We start from the raw sequence: 5,467 nt of genomic DNA on the forward strand, positions 1-5,467 counted from the left end.
GGGGGGGGGGCTGAGGGATGGCTGGCAGCCTGCGGTGCTCGGTGCAGCCTTCTCTTGTCAAATGATAGACGTGCTTCATCCGTATTTCCATTTTTAGACGCTGATATTTTCATTACACGGTACTCTAAATCAGCAGCTTGCTCCTGGCTTGCAACTAATTTGTGGAAACACGGCCACTTTTCCCTTTACAAAATGATTGATAAAACACTTTTTGCCTTAAAGTTTCTCTCCCCCAGGGCACGAGTGTCGCTTCCAGCTCTGCCTTCCCCTTGGAGCCTGTTTTCCGAGCGACGTCCGATCTCCTCTGTACTCGGATCGTCCGGCGGGGCCTCATGATCACAATTTATTCAGCCATTGCAGTTTGGGGCTCAGAGAAAAAAGACCCTGCCAGCCCCTGGGACAGCCCCCTTGGAGGGGGCTTCTGTGATTAGAGAGCATTTAAGAGTGTCCGCTAAAGAGGGAGGTGGGGATGGAGGGCGCTCCCGGGGCCAAAGGCAGAGCGCTGAAAACCTTTTCTTCCGTCTTCCCGGCCGATAAACTGGGGAGACAGAGGCACTGGGAGGCGTCTTCTCGTTCCTCTTCCTCTGATGAAAGCAATAAACAGAGTGAGAAACTCTCACTCGCAGGTAAACAAGAATTGAGAGGAGAGCGTCCCGGGACCTCAGTGTTTTGAAAACAATAAAATTTTAATGTCAGAAGCCGCTGCCCATCTGCTGCCCCACAGCCTGGTGAACTCTGTGTGCTGGGGGGCTCCTGTGCTAGGGCGGGGCGGACGGGGCACCCGGCAGTGGAGGAAGCAGGGGGCCCTGCCACACGCTGGAAGCCCCTAGCTGCGCTCCTGGCCCGCGGGGACCGCTGAAGCCCACTAGGCCCGCGGCTCCAGCTGCTTCTCGGGGGGCCAGCCACGCACCATCTCCCGACTCCAGACCTTAGAACCTCCCTCCTACCGGGGACCGTCCTGACCTCTGGCTTCCCGCATTCTCAATGGGCCGGCACGAACACCACGATGCCCTAAAATCAACCCGTTCTGTCTTTTTGGCCGGTTCAGATTTTTGGAGCTGACTGTACAATTAAAAAAAAAAGAGAAACCTTCAGGGCAGTGAGGATTAATAACTTCAGATCCACAGAGTACTTATGACGTTCCTGTGACGCTCTGAGCACTTCACCTGCATTAATTCACTCAACCTCGTGCCGGAGCCCTGAGGCTGGAGCCATCATGACCCCTACCTTACAAAGGAGGGAGCCGGTGCCACCAGAGGTTCCTGAACTGGCTGGAAACGGCCCAGGCTCTTCACCCTCCACAGAGCCTCCTTCCACACGACCTGCCCTCGGAAGTCTTGACGTGCACAGGTAAACCTGGAAACCAGCCCCGGCCTTGGCGGGTTAGCCTGATAAATCTCTACACGGGGTGGCGACCCTCGGGGTCTTCCCTGAACGCACAGCAGGAGAAGGCTGTCGTTATGTTGTCACACACGCTTGCCGTTATGTATGTTGTGAATGTTACAACCTTGTGTGTCGGACAATTTGATTTGTTTAAAAGCCGTTCTTCATCAAAATTTACTAAAATATAGCCTTTTGTTCTGCATGGCAACCTGGAGCCCAAGCACAGCAATTATAGCACCTTTAGCAGAAGAGAATTACTAGGATCTCCTGGCATCAAAACTGACAATCCAGTGTGCTGCCGTTGTGGATGCAATCACCACCAAACGGACAACTGAAGACGCTCGTGTGCTCAGGAAAGGGTGTGACAAACACCAGCAGAGAGAGGGAGCTGGCCTGGAGGCCGCGCACAGAGGGACCAAGCGGGGGCGTGTGGTGGGCAAGGCCCCGAGCGGGCCGTCCTGGCCGTGAGTGTCCCTCTGGCTCCGGTGCAGGAACGGGGGGCCCGCAGCCAGGGGCCGGGCCTCCGGCTGGCGCCCTACCTGCTCCAAACAGCTGCCCAACTGAGACTAGCGACCGGAGGAGCTTCAGGACCAATTCTGCGTGGATCCGGCGTGAACTCTCTGCAAGAGGGCAGAGCGTCCAATCCCAGGCTGTCTGCCTGCATCCCGGCCCTCACAGACCAGAGCTCACGCGGGCAGAGAGGAGGACGCTGCAGTTTACAGGGAGCGCTCGTGGGCAATTCACGCGCGCGCCCGGCGGCCCTGCCGCTCGCCTCTCCTTCCGGCAGCACAAGGAAGCTCCGGGCACCCAGTTTCCTGAGGGCCGTCTGCACACAGAGCGGCCCGCATGCGGGACCGACGTCATGCTGCCCGGCAGCTGCTCTAACAGCCTCCGGCGCTGATGGAGCGGCTTCAGAGGGACGGTCGCTGGTGCCCTGTGGACGTTTCCTGAAAGGGGCTTTTGGAGGCCAGGTGTGCCCACAAACACGGTTTTTCTTTTGCTATACTTGGTAAAATTCTCTCCCTCCAGCCTGGAAAAGGCCTCTGGGGTGCTGCCGGCGTGCCCCACGGGAAACCCAGTCAACCTGGGGAGCACCGCCCTGCGTGTCCGGGCAGAGCGTCCAGGGCAGGGAGAGCCCCACGGAAGGCAGGGGTCCCTGGTAGGTGACCACTGCCGGGCTCCCGCCTCTGGGGAGGCCCTCTTCCCCCGCAGCCCATCGTACAGGGTGGGCAGGAAAGGCGACAGTACAGGCCAGACGTGGTGGGACAACGCGGCCCCGAGAGAGGAGAGAGGAGCGTTTGCCTGCAGCTCCGACCCAGACCCTCGGAGCTGCCACCACGTACTTGCTCGCAGCCCAGGGGCAGGGCGACCCAGCTCTGAACAGCCCGAGCTGCGAAGGCCGAGTTCCACAATAAACAATAGCTGCTGCCTGTAACTACAGGTATTTGTTTAATAAAACATGAAATTGGGTTCATTAAGCTCTATTAGCTGGTGTGACGGGTGACCATCCATCGGGAGTACTGGTGCCCGCCGCTCAGCCTGGGGATGTCGGCTCCCCTCGGGTGATGACGCCCGGGGGTCTCCTTCAAGGCTGGAAACTGGAGGGGAGACCTCGGTGCTCCCAAAGGGCAGGGTGGGGCTGAGGGTGTGTCTGTGAGGGGGCAAGGCCTGCCTGCCTGCAGAGTGCGTCCGTCCACCAAGAGGTCCTGGCCAGATTTCTGAAACACAGCACACTTAGGTGAATCCTAAAGGCTGAGCTGACAGAGGTAAATGGTCTGCCTCTCCCCACCTCAGCCCCCTCTGAAATCAGCAGTAGGTAGGGCTCTAATTCACTCTAATTCAGCCACAGATGGTCCCCGAGGGGCCTGAGCTAGAAAGCCTTTTCTTCCAAGTGGTGGAGCCTCCTGCTGAGCATTTGCTTCTAGGCTTGCTTTCCCTCTCACTAGTCTGCTTTTCCTCCCTTTGTGTACCTTAAAGTGACATCCTGCTGTCTGCAACCTCCGCCCTCCGCCCCTGCACCCGCCTGGTTTATTTAACTCCTTCCGTTCCTGGCCGCAGGAGGGCTTTTCTTCATTATATGCTCAGCGCTGCAGTCCTCTACTAGGAAGACCTCAGAACGTGCAACAGATTGGGGTTTCGAGGTCCAGTTTCAACAGTGACTTTTCCCCATTCCTGGACTTAACGTTATTTAAAGTGGGTATTTCAGAACATCAGCTTCTTGAGGGCAGAACTAGACTCGTAAATTTACTTTATTTAACAGTGAGGGTTAGAGGCGGCATCAGTTCTCAGGTACCATCTGGACCCGAGGACTCCACTCTGTGAGGGGGTCTGGTCGAGTCCAGGTGAGTAGAGGGCACCCAGCAGGTAAGTCGTGGGCGGGGCTGACGCTGGGAGGTTTCCTGAGTAAAGGGAGAGAAAGGGGGAGTTTCGTGTAGGAACACGGTCCCCCGGGGCACTGCAGGGAGAATGGTGCCGGCCCTCCGCCCGTGTCTGTGGGCCTCCGCAGCCCTCCAGCTTGAGCGAGTCACGATTCAGGATCAGAGCGCGCCGCGCTCCTTTGGATGCACCCTGTCTTTGCAAAGCTGAGTTTTTGGTGGTTGCTGTGATAAGGACACAGGAACGATGTGAAAACCGACGTGGAACGGGAGGTTCGGCAGAGGCAGGTCCAGTCTGATTCCAAGTCGGAGAAGCTGGGCAGTACCTTGGGGGCGCACACGTCCCATCAGGAACTAACTGGTTATCTGAGGAGGGATGCAAATATTCTTTTCTTTCAATTAATGTGTCTCCTCTTTTCAAACGGCTATTAAGGTGCTAGGATAGAAATACTAAGCTGTGTGCACTTGACCGCCGGGCAAGCAGAACTGCCGGGTGTTTCTCTGGCCTGCGGCGTGGCGAGGGGCCCAGCGAGTCACCGAGAGACAGGGACGCTCTGGGCCGGGGTGAGCAGCGCGGGTCGGACCCGCGTCCAGGGGTTGATGGCGTGGAGGAGAGGGTGCGGCAGCCCTGCCCTGGCCTTGGCCACCTGCTGGCCGCGTGACCCTGGGGCGGGATCGCCCAAGGTCTCAGACGGGGTTAGGAGACGCGCCTTGCCTGGTCGTTCAGAAAGTAAACAAGAACCGGAACGCTAAGGGGCCTGCATGCGGGAGGTGGCTACGGGTGGTGCTGCCACCCAGGACACAGGGCGGGAGGAAGGGGACCCTGACCCTGCGGCCAGGCCGGGGACAGCCGATCGCCCCTGGCCCACGCGGCTCACTCCCAGACAGTTTTCTTGACCACACAGCCAGCGTGAGCACGCTTCCTGGGCCATGGGGCTCACGAGGGACCCCAGGGGCTTCGGGGGTCGGCTGGACCACCTGGCCAGTCGCTGAGGGGCGGGCACAGCTCCGGCTCCCGAGGGGTCACCAGCAGACGGACGTGAGGTCCCCAGGAAGGGCTGCCAGAGCGGTGGGGCCTGCGCTGTGAGAACGCTTCGCGGCTGGCGGGACGTTTCAAGTGCTGTCTACTGAATGGAAAGGGCCGCCCGGGGCAGACCACGCCGGGCAGCCCCCGGGGGTCGCCCGCAGCCCCGTGAGGGTGTTTCGATGCCCGTGTGTGGGGAGGGGGGAAGGGGTGTGCGAGGGGAGCCCTGAACCTGCTGGAACACGGTCCTCCACAGCTTCCCCTGAGGCTGAAGCCCATGCGGAGTTTATCAAGTCTGCAATTTTTTCCCCCCAAACTAAGATTTAAATTCAGCTTTAACCTGAATGGTTTTTCAGAAACCTCTTCTGCAACGTAAAATCATTAAAAGCCCTACAACGGTGAGCTGCTCCCCCTGAGGTCCCCCGAGGGTCCCGGCGGCCTGGCACTGGCATCGGAGGCAGGAGACAGGCGTGGCCTGGCCACTCGCAGGCCGGGGCACCGGGGCCGCCGTGCGGCGGTGGGCGCCCAGGGCACAGCTGCCGAGGAAAGGTCACCCCACCCGCCTAGCCTCAGTCTCCTCAGCTGTAAAACAGTCGTAATCTCAGCAGTCGCCTCACCAAGTTGCTGTGAGAACTAAGGGAGAGAAAGGCCCACGAGAGGACGCAGCGGAAACATGGATTCCTGC

The 5,467-nt window shown here is 59.1% G+C and overlaps 1 protein-coding gene across 1 annotated transcript in view; it reads right to left on the reverse strand.

Annotated features, from left to right (window-relative positions):
• The window catches only part of SDK1 (sidekick cell adhesion molecule 1), a gene marked incomplete at its 5' end in the record, with an annotated part of 365,000 nt that overhangs the window by 148,215 nt on the left and 211,318 nt on the right, over positions 1 to 5,467 (reverse strand). The window lies entirely within an intron of this gene.

This window comes from Lipotes vexillifer, unplaced genomic scaffold (assembly GCF_000442215.2).
Source record: "Lipotes vexillifer unplaced genomic scaffold, Lipotes_vexillifer_v1.1 scaffold625, whole genome shotgun sequence".
Taxonomy (NCBI): domain Eukaryota; kingdom Metazoa; phylum Chordata; class Mammalia; order Artiodactyla; family Lipotidae; genus Lipotes; species Lipotes vexillifer.